This window comes from Apteryx rowi, unplaced genomic scaffold, assembly GCF_003343035.1.
Source record: "Apteryx rowi isolate R43461 unplaced genomic scaffold, aptRow1 scaffold_551, whole genome shotgun sequence".
Classification (NCBI taxonomy): domain Eukaryota; kingdom Metazoa; phylum Chordata; class Aves; order Apterygiformes; family Apterygidae; genus Apteryx; species Apteryx rowi.
The window spans coordinates 225,744-243,390 of NW_020450818.1; positions in this window are offsets into that span (position 1 = coordinate 225,744).

The window sequence follows — 17,647 nt, forward strand, 5'->3', positions numbered from 1 at the left end:
TCCCATGAGATACCATGGATTTCTGTGTCCAATTTGTTTAAAAGTTCCCTAACCTGATCCTCTTCCACAAAGGGTAGGTCTGCTTTGCCCTGGACTTTCCTGCTGGTCTTGGGGGCCTGGGATTCCTGAGAGCCTTGTTTTTTTCTGGCAAGATCTGCTAAGAAGGTGTTGAGTACTTCTGCCTTTTTGATATCCCTTGTCACCAGCTGCCCATTCCCATTCAACAGTGGACCCACATTTCCCCTGGTCTTCCATCTGCCTTTGTCTTTCCAGATTTTTTTTAAACTGATGCAAATTGAATGAACTTTCACAGTTTAAATACCATATGTATAATTGGCCAACTTGCCAGTACTTAAAAATATATCCTGAATGCTTTTCTCTCTCTCTTTTAAGATTTAAGTACCTGATTTTAAGAGCTTGTTTTATGCTGGCTGTTTCATGTTCTGCTTTTTACACCTTTTTACTGCATAACTGATCTCCAGACTAAATTCTTGGGACATACTGAGAGGTTGCTGTGCTTTCCATTTATCTAAGAGCAATTAAAATCCTTGTCTTTAAGGACACAATTTGCGCTGTAAGTCACAATCACATTTTGATCAGACCTACTGTGTACCCAAAAAAACAGCACTGAGTTACCTGGTGGGTATTTAGAATTCTTTGATTCCCGCTGCAAACTGCTAGGCTATTACTGGAGACTGCCTGTGGTGTGGAGTGCATGTTTGAATGCATTGTTTATTTTCAAAATTCCCTTCTTACTCGTCTACGTTCCACATCAGCTGCACGTGAGGGAGGCATGAGTTATAAGAGATCTGCTTTTGAGTAAGTTCTGAAGGTGTAGCGAAAGTTAAATCCTTGTTTTGAGGACTCCTGTGCTGGCTAGCGGTTCTGAGATTAGTGGGAGGCTGTTCAACCTGTTACATATATGCAGTAGTAAACTCATGAGAGCAAACAGGTGATTTGAAGAAAGTCTGAACTCCACTGGGACTAAAGGCAATGAATGTTTGTGTCTTGGAAGTTCATCTCTCCTGGCTGGAGAAGTTTCCTTGCTGTTGCACAGACTTGCCTCTGAAGGTCTTCTAGTACAATAGAAAAGGATTAAGGCTTGGGGTAGTAGAAGTAGCTTACCTAAGGCTTTGGAAGGCAAAGAACTTGCCTTCCAGAATGAAATGGTTTTCATTACCTAACGCTTGCCAAAGTTGACTATTTTGGAGGAGCTGTGCTGTTCACTTGCACAAAAGCTCTAAGAGGACTCCTACATTAAAAATGTACTGAACTACGACTGAGTTCTTAAACGCTGTAACTGCCTAAGGAGTAGTTTATGACAATAGGGTTTCTGCATCTGGCATAACAAATACCAACGAGTAAAATTCCTCATATGCAAATATAAAGGAATAATACTTCTCAAGTCATGTAAAACCTGGTGTCTCATTTCTTTCCGCAGTCTTTGTTCTTGAGTGTGGTAGACAGTATTTTGGGGCGTATCAAGGGAATTTGAATTCCTTGTAAGAGAATCTTAGTTTTTTTTAAGGCATTAGCAACCAAGATGCTCACATTTGGGATTTGCAAGTTCAAAAGAAAGAATACTGCTGCCAGAATACTGCTTCTGATGGAGCATTTGAATTGAAAGAGTTTTCCTTTTAGCTTCCTGGAGCTCAGGCTCTCTTATCCTCTGAAGAGATTGTGTGTTGAGAAGAAGTGAGATGAACTTCATTAGTCTTGAGTTTGGTAAAAACATACCTTGCTGCCTTTGTCTTTCATGGGATGAGGTTGCATCTCATATGCTTTAACTACTGCTAGTTGTGCAGGATTGCATGCAGAACATACAGCATTCTGCCTAAATGTTTATAATATGCCTGCACAAGCCTTGATTAACATTCCCCCCCCCCCCAATATTTCTACATTCTTATTTCTAAACCAAAAAATACCAAGGCAGAGGCTGTTATGTGAGTTAAGTTTCCTTTCAGAAGCATAATAGGTTTTCATTACAATTTTCTTAATAGCAACTTGCTTTGAGAAGGGTGTGTGTTTCCCCCCCTCCACTCACTGCAGTGTGTTATAGGTCCAGATAAGAAGTCCTTTTTACCTTGTCAGGACCAAGGATAGGAATCCTTGTAATCCTGTACAGATTGGGTATAGGTGTTGAATTTTACTTTTTGTCTCTAACTTTCATGGGATGAATCCTGCATGTGGTACACCTAAACCAATATTTTGCATCCATGTTGCTTTGGGGAAGGGGGAACTGATGTTGCGAAGGACAACTAAGGTGCATTGCTGATCAGCAGCAACATCTAACAAATTGGTGAAGACTGAGGATGATTGATTGAAGAGTAAATGTATACTAAGCTCATGTTGTCCTTGAGTTTGTAGAACCTACTGCTTGAGAGGTTGCAGAAACCAATTTTGAAGTATCCCTAAGAAAAATCATGATACTTTTATTGTGGGATTGGTGCTTTTTCTGAATTTAGCTTTATTTAGTAGATAGGGAGAGTCTTCTAAGAGGAATCTTTGCTCACATAATCTGTAGTGAGTGCACAGCTTTGTTGCAGTAATGCAGTGAAGAGAGAAGGATAAACTTGTGGACCTGAACCTTTAGTTATCTTGCTAGTTAGGAAACAAGCAAATACATGCACAAAACCTGAGTTTGTTCCCAGTGCCCTCAGAATTTCATTGTTTTGAATTTGCAAGTATTGTTTCTTCAAGTGTTAAATAGTGAATCTACCTTGTGGCCTTATAAAGGAGTATCCAGAACTTTCTATAGTAACCAGGTCTCCCTCAGTTGTCTTTGACTTTCCAGATTAATGTTTTGGGGTTTTTTGAGCCCTAAGCTTAAAGAGTGGGTGTGGATTGTCTAGTATGCTGCTTACCACTCATGTGCTGACAGTGGTGGCCTGCTTCTACAACGTGAAATCTTGTCTAGCTTTTCAAGTTCACCTTGAGTGCCTTGGATTCAAATTAAGATGCTTTTATATTAAAATGCTCTATGTCATTAAGACTTTGTCTTGAAAGTGTTTTTTCCCTGAGAAATCTCAGTGTAATGTTGCTCAGGTTTTTAGGATGGTCAGTTTGTGGCAGGGGCTGAGAAGGGAGAGGGAGATAAATGGTGGTTCTCATTAGCCAGAAAGGCATGTAATCTCAGGATGGACCATTGTCACAACTGTCTTCACTTTCTTTGGCAGTCTTGGACTGTAAGCATGTGGGGGGGTGAGGGGCAGGGTCTTACCCATCTGCAAAACACTTTACTCTTATAGAGTCCTTAGAGGAAACTGTCTTCTGTGTGGTTGGGCTTTTCCACTCATGAACAATCCTCAAATTTTTACTCTGCTGATCCATGTTGCAGGAAGGACCATTTGGATTTTAGTGAAACTTAAAGTGATAAAAGCTGCTTCCTATTTAAAAAGCCTAAAGATGGCTGTTTCTTCTGACAGATTTGAATTTGAGTTGAAAGCCAATGGAGGAAACCTTCGCTTTTAATATAGTCCTTGGAAATTTTAATTGCATGCTGGCATTTACTTTCTCCTGTTTGTTTGCAGTGTTTGCTCCTCATGTTTGTTAGCTTTTTATTAAGGCTGCTAGATGATGGTTTTCTGTTGTCTGTGAACTGACTTACCCAGAAAAAGCACATAGCATGTTGAAGACAAAAATCACTTGCTTGTTAGAAAAATAGCTATTTTTAGCTTTTTATAAAAAAAAAATCTTCTGGATGAGCTCTCTAGCATCACTATCTTATTGTTGACAAATTCTAAAGCATTTCCTTATCCTAATGTGAAAGCAGATTTCCTGAATAAAGGACAAAAATGGTAATGATAGCACTAATAACAAAGCTGCATATCTTTGAAAGTTTTTGAGCTTAGCAAAGAGGTCTTGTAGTAGTTTGCAGTGTCTTGTCTGTAAAAGCATTCTACTTTACTGCGTTTGGCCTTGAAAAGGTCTGTGGGAGAAACTGGTATAGCATACCAAAGATGCAGTGTTTGGAATTATCTCTTTAACTCTGGGAAGAATTTGTAGGAAATATTGTAGGCCTTTGATATCTTTTAAGGAGCCGGGGAAAAATCACAGGAGTTAAAAATGCGTTAACTCTTAGTCCTGAAGTTTGTCAGCTAGAGCTATTGTTTTTATGGCAAGGTTTGAGCCAGACTAAAGAGCCTTGGACAGTAACTGTTTTGTCAGCTGAATCAATGGACTTTGGATGGTTACTTTTTAATGATGTGCCTAAATACAGATAAGAACTTCTATGCTTTTAACAGGTTTTGAATTAAAATTTTTTTTTTTGAATAAAAGAAACAGCAGATGTCTGGCATCTGTTTACATAATAGGTAGTGATGAAAAGGTGGAAGACAAGCTGAATGTAAGTAGACTTTAGAGAAGGACTATCCCTACTAGACCTATAGCTTCTCAAGAATAACTGCGATAGGCAGGTTTATTAATTTCACGGCCTTATCAGGAAAAAATCAGGTCTAGTAAGCACATTCAGACTTGCCTGAATCTTTCTCATAATTCTTAAACTCATTGGAGAATTGGCCATCTGTTTTGGGCTGTGTATAGCTGTCAGTGTTTAAATAACTTTATTCTGTGCCAAAACTCCATACTGTGTACCAGTTGAGCTGAGCTGCTGGAGAGAATAGAAAATAGAAAAAAAAAAAAAAGCACTTTGGCAATCTGTACTCAAAAAAAGCATGTTATGAGCTAAGGAGAAGTTTACTGTTTTGTACTTAATGTCCTTTAACACTTTCAGTAAACCTAAGAATCATTCATTATGTGAGATTTCCTGGTTGTCACAGTGCTACTTCTATATGATAGATTGCACTGAGGAGAAAGATAAGGGTTTAAATCACTATTTGAGTTACTGTATTGAAAAAAAAAATCAGTATAAACAAAGTTGACTGGCAAGGGAATACTTGCTACATGAAACTTACTCTGAAACCTGATTTAGTTAAAAGGATTGGGCAGGTTGGTAACTGGAAAAAAATGAAGCTTGATGTAGCTGGACCTCAAAAGAAGTAAAATGTGCCAGGCAATGTCAATTAGTTTATCTTCAAAAGCAAGGTGTGATGGTGTGCGTAGCATGTCAAAACTTGGTATTGAACCCAGAACACTTTTTGAAGAAGATGGGCGAGTACTCTGGAGGTGTTTCTTCTAAAAGCTGGAATAAACATGAGCCTAGACTGACTTATTTTTAAACTTTCGTCTCCTAATGAAAGCAACTGTTTTTTAAAGAGTTTTTTTTCTCATAAAGAATATACAGGGAAACTTTCAGAGGGCTCTGATCTTAAAATCTAGAATGCTAGAACTGGGTGCAATTCTTGGTACCAACATATGAAAGATTAAAGGGAGCCTGCTTGAAGAAACAGCTCTTCTGTCGGGGAATGTCTTGTGTCACAGGGTTCTTGGAGCAGTGCCAGGATGTAATGTGGTTTTCCTTGAACACTTTAAATTTGTTACATTAACTGGTATCTATAGTAATTCAGTAACTTTTGATGCTTAAAAATGGCTACAGCTTATTTCTGCCAAATTTGGCATTTCCCATTTTTGTACCAAAACTATACAGTTTGGACTTCTGCTCTAAAACTTGAGGGGTAAAGAAAGCAGTCTTTAGAGTGTATTTTTTAAAGTTGCAGGTAGAATTCAACTGATTATTGGTGTGAGAAAGCAGAAAAGGGAACTGCAAGATTGTTTGGTGTTTCATCTGATGGTGCCCTGGGTAATTAATCATAGCATTATACTGTTTTTTTCCATCTTCATGATTTGTATGTGTGTATTTGTGTGTCTTTCATAAAGATGCAAGGGCTGTTGCTAAACTCTGAGACGTAGCACAGTGCCCTCAGGTATAGATGGATATCCTGTGTGGCCTCAGTGGAAGATGTGCATCACAGCATCACAGAAGTGGGAGAAATGACATGTTGAATAAATGTATTACTGAATTTCAGTATAACCTCCTAGGTCAATAATATCTAGGGTCTGCACCATTAATCACTTAAATGAGATACGTCTGTATCCTGTCCATCTTTCAAGGAATAGCTTTGAAAGTGTATCATGAGGAATGCTGTTGGCTTTTTCTTGACTTGGACATTCAGGATTTTGGTACCTAGTCAAGTTACTGAAGTTCATCTGCCTTGACAAAAGAGAAGGATTTGGAGTGACTCATGCCCACAGTGAAGCATTGGAAAGTGACCGGTCGTCCATGAACAGGACCAATTTCTCTGAATTAATCACTTAAAGCCCTGACCGAAGTGTTCTGATGGTGTTTAAGGGATTGAGTCTATTGCATCATATTCTTGCAATGGTGTAGATCTCTCTAGAAAGCCTAGCTAGCACCTGGCAATATTATATGTGGGTAGGATTTCCTGTCCGCTGATACTTTCAGCTGTTCTTGCCTTTGAACAAATCTTGAGGTTTCTACTGTGTTACAGGGGAGTGAAACAAAAACTTAACTTTCTGTTTAATAAATCCTCTGTCTGGCTTATGACTAGTGGTAAACTCTTATTTAGTTTGAAGAAAAAGTATGGTGTGGACAGTCTGGGTTTCCCTGTAGGCTTTTGGGACAGAACAGAGCCGTGCTGCTTCCAGAAGCAGTGGTTTGTTGTCCATTTAGATACCTTGGGACTGTCAGAGGTACCGAGGTGTTCCTGAAAGCCACTTCCTAAAAGCTGTTGAGAGACATCTAACTATAGGCAGGCTGTAAGGCTTAATAAATGATGGCTGCTTTAAAAGGGCAAATGGAATATATTCAAATATGTGAGGTCTGGACATCAATTCTGTGTAACAGAGGGCTCCCAGAGTCCTAGAGCTCCCATGAAGTTTGTCCATTTATTGTTATCATATCAAACTGGCACAAGGTAAGCAATAATGTTGTTACAGTTTTGATGTCTTCTTGAAACTTCTGCTTGCAAATGCTACTAACAAAATGCTAAAATGTTGAACCTCCAGCTCAGCTTTCAAAAAAGGCTTCAGGAGCACCCATACTTAGCCTATGACATTGCACATTCATTTTGCCTGCTATCTAACTGGATAAACGAGATATAACTGGATAAATATCAGAAAACCAGTTCTTAGGAGCTAGCATACACTTAAGCCTGTGCAGTAAAATAACCTACTTGCGTTCTTCTTTTCTGCATTGGGGGTAAACTCTGACTTGTTCTCTCTGGGTCTTGACTGATACTGTTACTGCTCTGCAGTCTTGTGCAGCACCAGTGTCCTGGTTCACAGCTTGACGGGACCAAGGAGTTTGTTTTACAGAATTGTTTGCAAGAGCCTTTCCCTCCATAACGGGCTCCCATGATCATGTGCTGCAGCATTATTCACAGGCGCTCACTGAAAGCTGGAAGGACCAAGCAGTCCCAGTAGCAGATCAGTCCCAGAGGTGGGCAGGATACGCTAGGTCAGTTTATGCTGCTGCTGTTTATTCTAGGTCGACTGGTCAACTAATCTGACTGACTAATATCTGAATCAACTAAGCTGTCAGAGGCTTGCAAAACAGTTGATGCCACTTTTCTTCAGTTGCTTCTCAAGTGGACACTCTCAGCCAGCTGAATCACTTCCACCACTTACTCTTTTCTGGGGTCTGTTGAAAGAATACTGCTGTGTCTTTTCTGCCAGCTGTCTCAATAAATGCAAAACTCCACCTCCAGAGTCTTACCTCTTCTCAGTGCTTCAAAGAAGAACCTTGCTGATAATGTTAGTCTGTGTAGCTAATCACTTGCTCTAGTGGGTTTTGTGGAGAAATATGACAATTGGTACTCTTCATAAGCAAATTGGAATGTAGGAGGCTTGTACGACAGCTGGGACACTGCATCACTGCTGCTTTTAAATATTGGAAATAAGGATAGCAGTGTGTTCCCCATACACACACTTTATAGTAGGTTTTGGTCTACTGTTCAGGGACAGAGCTTTCCTATCTAGCTCCTATTTTGTTTCTGCTGGCTCTGGGAGTATGTAGGAAAAAGTACTTGTAGCCTGTGTTGTGAGCATGTCCATTCAGTGAAATGGTTCCTCATAGCTACCTTACAAGGTTTGGGTTTTTTTTTTCTTGTTGTTGTTGAAAAGTCTGGATGAATGGAGCATAAAATGTTTTTCTTCTCCTTGAGGTTTACCTGACTTCCTTTTTAAGGCTTAATTTCTCTGAAGGGTTTATTTTTGAATGATGACTTGACTGTGTACTTTCTGACTAATGAAGTAGAGAACTGGGTGATCTCCATGACACAAACAATGGTAGTTTATTGTTAAACTTCTTGGAAAGAAATGCTTTTTGTCCCTCTGTCCCTCAGTGCCACTCCAATGGATTTTTGAATCTTTCCACATGTTAAATGCTACTGCAAAACAAGGAATGCAGCAGCTGAGTAAATTAGTGAAGTTTCTTGTGTTCAGCACAAGTGTCATTTATTCCCAGGGGTGAAAGGGAGACTTTAAATCCTAGTTACTTTCCATATAGACAGTACTTCTTAAAGCATCTGGTATGGATCAGTCTTTGTCGAAGAAGCTGAAGACATTGAGTAGCTTCTGAAGTCCTTTATGCTTCCCTCCCTTTACTTGCATCTTCCTGGCAGAGCAGATGAAAGATGGTCAAGCAAGTACACTTACTCAGTCACAAATATTTAGGTTATTTATGTGGTGTTTTTAGATTTGGATATTTTCTGAAATTAAATATTCCATTTGGGACTGGATAACTTGTACCCATGTGACTCAAATAGTTGGACTCTAACTGGAGACCAGGAAAGTTGTGTAAGACTGGAGAATTGCTCTTAAACTTTGGGGGAAGAAGGATATGGTGAGCTTTCTGATACAACTCTGTTCCTAAATGGTGTCTTCATAAAATGTACTAGTATGTCAAAGGTGATGACTCCCTGTTGTTACTAATAAATTACTCAAATGCAGGTTTGAGAAGCTCTTGGTTGAGAGAGCTGACAATATTACAAAATCTTGAGTTTAAACCTTAGTGAAACAGTTTATTAGATGCAAAGTGTGCACTGTAGATTCCTGATCCTTTTAAATTGAGCTTTTACACAATTTCACATGGGAATCCTTAAACTTGTTTTTTTTTGTGTAAGCAATATCTGTTTATGTTGCATCATGACCTATGTCCCTAGATCATTTCCCCTTGGAAAGATGGGGCTGATAATCCCGCAGACAGCTTGGGTTTTTCACCTGATTTCAGTGTTGGCTGATCACAAGCTCCTGCATTGAAGTCCAACATGGATGAATTATCGTCATGAGAAGGACTGCTGCTTTTCAATCTGTAAAGCAGATGAGTACTTGAGGGATTGAGAAAGGCGCACATGCTGTGCCAGTAGCACATAACCTGTTTGATACTCCCATGACGATATATCTAAGAGGTTATCAAACGGGTGTGTTGCCTGCATTGCTTTTGAATGCGTAGCTGGAGTATGGAGATCATTCAGTAGCTGATGCTGAGAACAGCCAACTGAAGGATATTGGAAGCTTGGAGAGTATTCAGCCACAGAGGTCTGAGCTGTGTTGCTTTTATTGTAATAATAAGCTTTTCTTTGTGGTTCATTAGATGCAGCTGCAATGCATTAGAAGTGACTTAAATAAAACTCAGCTGATCAGCTCTGGATGTCCTAGGTATTTTTGCCAAAGTTACAGGCTCTTTTTTTTTTTTTTTTTTTTTAGTACTTACTCAAAAAACTCTCTTAAGCAATGGAAAAGGAACAGTTTACCAGTTTGAACAATGTGTATCTGCTCTATATCTATAAAATAAACCCCATTTGCCTTTTTGTTATGCAAAAGATAAAAATTAGCTGAGGAGCTGGTAAATTGGAGGCTGCCAGGTGATTTCTCTAATCTCTGATACTTANTTTTTTTTTTTTTTTTTTTTGAGTCCTTACTCAAAATACTCTCTTCAGCAATGGAAGAGGAACAGTTTTCCAGTTTGAACCATGTGTTTTTGCTCTAAATCTGTAAAATAATCCCCATTTGCCTTTTTGTTATGCAAAAGATAAAAATTAGCTGAGGAGCTGGTAAATTGGAGGCTGCCAGGTGATTTCTCTAATCTCTGATACTTAACAGGCTAAAATTAGTTCCTGTATGGGATATCTGTATTGCAGGGACAGCTTCTGCTGCTTGAGAAACTTTTTCTGCTGGAGCACTTCTGTGCTTGAGCAATTTTATTTATTTCATCAGCTAGGTAGAGTCAGCATTCGACTTTGAGAGCTTCTGTGAATGTCCACAGACCCATGAGGAAAAGGAGTTGCTTACTGTGAATTAATCACAGAGTTGGTATGGCAGCATTTCATGTTTGATCTTTTTTCTGCTGGATGCGTGTTAGGTCCTGGTTTAAAATTTGTATTTTCTGTTTTTGATTTTACACCTCTGGCTTGTGTCTGTTTCAAGCCTGTCTGTTACAGTTGTTTAACCTTTAAGAATTTACAGTTTAACCTGTTAAGAATTTGTAACTTCAGTAAATGTTTTTTCAGAGAAGGGCCAAACTGAGATTTTGCTTCATTGGTTGTTCTTGCTGCTGTAGGAACTTTAAACTTAACAACTGCTGAGAGGAAAAAGAGAACATCTGGTACTTTCACGTATTTTGAGTCCATTTTCCAGTAATTTGTTGTGCATAAACAAAGACTAATCCATGCAGAGCAGTTCCATGTCCTTTCATGAATACACAGTAAAGGAGGCAGAATCTAAGCTTACGCATGCTTCTGTGTCCCAGGATGTAACTGGTGTAAGTAATGTTTATATGGTATCTTTCCTCTGGCAGTTCGTCACAAGTGTGGGAATAAGGCCAGGAGATGACAACCAAGTTTCTAACAGTCTACTCTTTACAAATTAGTCACAAGTTTCTGCGGTACAGGAATTTTTGTTGTCAGCCGAGCAATGCTTGACAGCAAGTCTTCAGTGTTTAGGTGCCATTCTTCATGTTTTATCTGTTGTGTGTGCTGATTTCAGCTTCCTCCTTCTGTCACCGTCTTGCCTGATGCCATGATGTTTCCCTAAAGTGACTCTGTTAGAGCTTGTGTTTGTAGATTTATGTCTGGAGCTTGTGGCTTTAGCTTTTTGAAGTCTTTGCAACATCAGACTCTAGGACTCTGATGTGGTTAAATGAACACCAGCAGTCGTGAATCTCAAGCCAAAGCTCTCTTAATATCTTTTCAGTAAATTAACTAGTTTACAGTTGCAGAGGGAATACTGCTAGCCTTAGGCAACTAGTTCTGATGTGCACACTCTGCTTACAATGAAACAGCTGTAAAGTTTTTGCATTAACGCACAGGCTGAATGAGCACTTGCAGATCTTTCAGCCCAGGCATGGTCTTGCACAGCTGACTTGCAGGTAACTTGCTTGCAGTGCCTGTGTATTTTATACAGTGTTTGTTCAGGATTTGCTCTGAAAAAGGTTTAAATTCCCTCTTCCTTACTGCTCTTGCTAATAAGCATACTTTAACCTGTTTTTCTACTACTTTTCCCCAAAAAAGCTTTACAAAGCAATGCATGAACTACTGAAAGCTGAAAGTTCAGCACTGAATAAAGTTCTGTTTCATGCAGAATGGCATAATATGCCTGCAAAGTAAAAAAGAAATAAATGTATATGCTTACTGACTTCTGAGCTATTTTGAGAATAACTTAACATAGCCCTACACTCTTGCTCTTTAATGTCATATGTGTTTGACTAGACAATGACATACAGCTGTGATCTTTAAGACAGAGTTGTGTGGGTCATTTATGTCAGCACTTCCTCAGGATCTAGAGACTTGCTGGTCTATGTATTAGCAAATAGTTGGAAGATGGTTTCAATATATATTTTGACTTCTTTTTTTGGTAGCAAAGGGAGGAGATTAAATGATGACACTGTTCCTAGCAGAACAGTTTCTTTAAAGTATTTATCAACATTGCAGAACAGGAAAAAGGATCCTTGCTTTCTGGGTGTGAGACAGAGCACCACTTTTATAAACTGAGTCCTTTCAAATTGTGGCCATCCTGACTTCTGAGTATTTGAGTTCGTTTCTAGAAGTGAATGATTAAGTTTGTCTCTTGTCTATGTAATAATATTCTTAGATATGCTGTTCATTTAAATGACCACACTTAATGTGGCCAGTGGAGCTTAAATGACTGATCTGTTCAAAAGAAGAGTGTGGAGTAAATTGTTTTCCTTCTAATATGCTGCTTTTTTTTTAGAGCTAGAGTATGCTGATCCCCAATGAAAGAGACAATCTCTTTCAAACTTGGAACTGCTTCTGTTAGATCTCATTGAGGAATCTGTCCAATACAATTGAATGTATTCTTTCTCTTTCTGAAAATGGGATTTATGAAAATTCCAAGTCCTGGTGTGGTGGTGGTGGGGGGGACAGTACTTATTAAAATAGTGCAACTTCTGTGTTTTCTAACTGTTCATGAGACTCCTGTGTCTAGTTAGTGGGAAGATGTGATCATACAGGGCTGTCTTTGAGAAACCACATCTGATACCAGCAAGGGCTTTAATACTGATGATAGCAGTTTTCATTCAGACTTCTCTGAATGAAGCATTGACCTGTCTGGACATGCCGTGAGCATGTGTCTGGGGCTTGTTTTTGGTAGTTGCTGACTTCTGCTGTAGTAAAAATGTTCTTAATGCTGGAAAAGTATATAGGCTCACTGTATGCCAGGAGATTTGGTATAAACTACTGTCATTTTTGCAAGATGAAGGAAGAAAGATGTGTACTATTTCAGAACAGTCCTTACTAATTTACTAATGCCTTGGCCTTCAAAAGATAATTTCCCCGCTCCCCTGAAGCATGAGTGCCATGTTCACCCAGTGAAAATGGACTTGTTGCTGTTTTAGAAGTACTTGATTATAAAACAAATGGCAAAGCATCTAAATTCAGTTTCCCATTTCCATGTTAGAAGGATATGGCTGCATAAAATCCACAATCTGGTTTGTTTTGCAGCATTCTTCAACACTCAACAGAGGTCAGCCTTTGAGTGCCCAGACAAAAAACATAATTTGACAGGACTGCTGTAAAGGATGCTGAAGAGATATCGAGATTTTAACTTCCTGATCTCGGCTTGGATCCTAGGTGAAGGCGGCTTCGCCATCTCTCGTGCCTCAATGTCAGGGCATGGTTGTAGTGAAATGGTATTCAGATAGCATCAATACCGTATTCTCCAGCTGTTGATGTTCTCAGAGTAGAATTTTGGTCACTGCTATATGTCCCATTTCTCCCTCTGAACATCTCTCTGTGCTGTGCCCTACAGGACACAAAATGGCTCAGCTGGGGGCAGGGGTAAGTAAGGGACTTCAGCAGTGTGTTAACACTGCTGTTGGTACATTGAGACCAAGTAGTTTATATACCTCTGGTGTGGGAGAAGTGGTCAGGGGAGTAAGGAAATACCTGAATGGTGTGCAAGATTATTTGGCTGTTTAGAGTTGCACTGTTTAAGTCTCTCTAATTAACAGTTTCCTGCACTTCATGTGCATTGATACAAGGCAGGAAAGTGTAGGTTTATGCAAAACTGTGTTGTTGGACTGATTTTGTTCTTAACGAACACTACCTTAAAAGCATTGGTCAGTGCTCCTGGAGGCTACTCAAGTAATTCTTGTAAAAAGCCAGTACCAGCAGCTGGGGGATGCCTTTCGCAGCAGTCTGACTGTTTTGAAGCAAAGGGGCTTTCTGCCCAAGGAGGTGAACTGTCTCAAATACTTGTGTGGCTTTAGTAGTCTAGAAAAATAACAAAAGGGAATACAAGGCGTTTGTGCCAACTGTAACTTTATGAGAGAAATGCAAGGTTTTAGGGGCAGGTAGATGCAGAAAGCAATCAGAGAGGAGATGGGCTTTTTCGAGTAACCTCAAGGAGTTGTCTATTTTATGGCATCTTTAACCATACACGATTGAAATTAACTGCCTCACTTCTGCTAAAATTTGGGGCAGAAGTATTTGAGGGCTACCTGGTACCTAACGCTAGCCATAGAAACGCAGGAAGATCGGTCATGATGATGCGCTCCCGACTGTAGACTTTTCCCTGTTCCCAGTGCTGCACTTACAAAGTGAGTTTGGTGGCCAGACACTTGGTCCAAAACCGCAAATGTTCCTGGGTCTCTTTGAGGTAGGGCTGAACTTTGAAACAGGTGTAATGAATTGGTTTTTGTACTAACACTTCTAATATACTACCTGCAGTAGTGCTTCTAGAATGGTTTCTCCTGCAAATTTTTACTGATTTTTTTTATTGTGGTTATTCAATCTAGACCTATTCGTTAGCAGCAAACTATGAATTTAAGATTTTTTTTTTTTAAGCTTCTGATTTAATATATTTGGGAATATATTTACCATGATGCTGTATTGAGACTTCTCAACAACTTTTTTTGCAAACAGCTCTGTTGCTTTTCCTTTAAAATCAAAGTTCAGTGAAGATGTGCACAGAAGAATAGCCTAAAGTAGAAAAGATAAAATTCTGAGTGCTGGGGCACTGTGTTGTGGTGGTATACTCCTGTGAGTATTGTTGTTTCATTATTGAATTAGGCATATAACTAGCATTACTGTGAAATTGGATACTACTTCAAGTTTTGATACAATCAAAAATCTAATACAGTGAGGTCAACCTTTCAAAACTAATTTCAAAGAAAATTACTTGATCTAGAATTTGCTGTTAGAAGGTGGTAATGGGTGTATATACAATTTTGGCAGGGGGAGTTGAACATAGGTAATAAACTTGCACTGCATAAATATATCAAGTTGAAATTTTAATAGGCTTGAGTATAATCTCTAGTATAAGATACATACATGAAATAGTGTAAAGTAAAATAAGAACATATGCAGCATAGCTGATATAGGGATAAAGGCATCTCATGTCAAGATAGCCATATATAGCTTTTTAGTGTATTAGAAAACACCAGAGGTGGAAGACAGCTTATCTAGGGCTTTTCATCATAAAGAAACAGTTAGGAGAAGGAGCTAGAGTGAAGCCAGGCGGTCCCAGAAATCCTCTATTTTCTGGACAGATTAATAGGATGATGCAGTTAGTAGTAATGACCGAAATGTATCTGATTCATCAAGATTTAACAACAGGTTCTGGCATCTTGACTGCTCTGTCTCCCTGTCCTTGAATTTATGTTCATGCAGGGATTCCCATCTGCAGAAATCAAGTCTTCAGACTTAGGTATGACTTCTGTCCTGATGGAAATCCAGAGCAAGATTATTTTAAAATAGGAAAAAAACTTAAATCTCTTTATTTTTAGTTGGGTTGTGTAAATAAAGAATTCTGTGGATAAGTTGTCTCAGAGCAGCATATAGATCTGTCATGTTAGATATATTGCATTATTCATTACTCACTGTATTGCAGGATTAGGAAATAAAGTTCTTTTAGTTTGCTTCTATGGAAATCTAGGGTCTTTAGGCTGCATTTATGGAACTGACTCCTACCTTGCTGGAGTGGGCAGGGAAGTGTGTTAGAAGATTAAAAACAAAAGCAGTGTCAAGCATCTTCCCCCACCCCCTGAGATGTAATTAGTAACATCAGGCCATTAAGAATGCTAATTATGGACTGGATATTCAGTTTTTATCTATTATAGGTATTCAGAATAACATCCAAAAAAAAGCTGGTCTTGACCATATTAATTCATATAAGTTAGCTATGAGCTGCCTGGCTTGGCAATGTCTTTACTTTCTTGCCTTCCTTCCTGGATGGTCTGTTGTGGTGTTTTTTTAATTTATTTTTTTATTCTGTTTTTTTTGTTTGTTTAAGGATATGAAATAATAAAAGCCTGATAAGGCTGTAAGAGAAGCTTGAGCTTTTTTTGGCTGAAAGAGGGCAGAGAAAGCTGATTGAAAGTGTTCTAGATCATACACCATTCCTTTCCCTTTATCACCCATTTACCCCCAGCTGTGAAAGAAAATTCTGCGGCTCAAGGCAGTTGGTAGCACAGACCTCTTTTTTTGCCTTTAAGTTCTGTTTTGATGCCATCTAGCAATGAGGAAAAAGCAAGGATTTAGTATTTGAAATACATAAAGCAACTAAAAGAAATGCTTTGAACTTGTCCTTATAGAAGGACATAACAGTAAAGGGCAAAGTAATTTTTTTGCATTTCCTTTCACCTGTAATGTGGTGTTCTAAAGGAGAAAAAGATCTTTATCATTTCTATACTTGAAAGCTGTTCTTTATTCCTTTACTTGCTTTTCCTTTTTTATTGCAGTTCAAGAAGGAAGTGGGTTTGTTCAGTCTCTTAAAATAATCAGGAAGAGTCCTGCAGTAAGAATTCTGCAGAACTTCACCTCCTGTGGCTTCACTCTTCAGTATTAATTTGTGAACAGGATGGTTAGGATAATGGAACTAGAGATGCATCAGATAATGTAGGTGTACACCTATTAGGACAGGTACAGCAAAGTCTATCAAGGTGTTTCTGTCAAACTGTATGTTGATTCATTCAGAATAAGTTGTAGGTTACTTCAAACATGCAGCCCTTTGAAATGGTTGTCTTAAAGTTTAAAAGAAAGCTTTAAAAATGAATAGTATCTAAAGCTAACCTGGGAATTTTCCTGAGAACAATCACAAAACCCATTTATTTACTGCAAAATCTTTAGGTCAGAGTGTGATTATCACTTGGAAAATGCTGGACTGTGTGTACTGTGGTATAGAAATATTATTCTTTTAACTTCTTTTTAATACATTGCATATTAACCTCCTAAAGCAGTGATTAAATGTTCTGGTGAAGAACTTAAATTGCTATAAAAACTTGATGTGTTTTCGCAAATAATCCACATCTTCTGCCGCTGCCTCTGGCTTTTACGTGCGGATCAGTGGGAGTTAGAGAGCTCTTGTGAGCTGGTCAAGGCAGGAAGACTTGCAGAGAACAGATGCTTTAGGATAACCTTTGGCTTTATTAACCGTGCTTCTGCTGAATAACAGGCTGCCAGTGTTCTTCACATGCTCGGTCTCTAGGTTAGCCAAAAAAAGAGTATAATGTTTAACACCGGCATTGTGTGGTAAGTCGCGTGCAGATAAGCTGCCTTTGGGCAATGTACAGCCCCAGTCTGCCTGGATAGTTCTGTTCACCATCTTAGCTGCCAGATTTAAGGCCAAGTTGATGTCAGCAAACCTCACTACCTTTTGCCCTGCTCTTGCAGGTTAAAGCTCTTGTCTTCCTGAGGCTTTGTGCTTCCCCAGAAAGTTTAATTGAGATTTTTCCTGTGCAAAAGTGACTTAGTTCTATGTGCACATGTAATGGTGCGCAGTTTACTTTGGTCTGAATACTTTTGCATATTCATTTCAGTTGTCTTCAATTCTAGAGCTTAAGAAAAAGCAGCCCATGAAATGGCTGTCTCAGTCCCCTTACAAACTGGACCAGTGAAGGCATGAGTGTTGGTGTGGCAGGCTGGCAGCCCTTTGAAAGGACTTGCATATTGCAGGACTTGCACTATTCAGTTAGGAAACTTCCCTGCTTACTCTTCTTTTGAAATCAGTTAACTGTGGGAAAACAAAACCTGCCTTTTGGGGGAGAAGTCAAGGGGATTCACTCTACAGTTTGAGGGGTAGGGCTGTGATGGAGATGCTGAGTTACCAGACTGGTGGCGTGGTGGACCTGCTGGGACTGGCTTCTGATGGGGTGTCTGTGACACTGCCGGGCTTCGGGCCCACTCATCTTTCCAGCTTAACCAGGAAGCTAGGAGAGACTAGTGCTGTGATGAAAATTGGAGAGGGGAAAGAGGTTTCTTTAACCTTGGCTTCT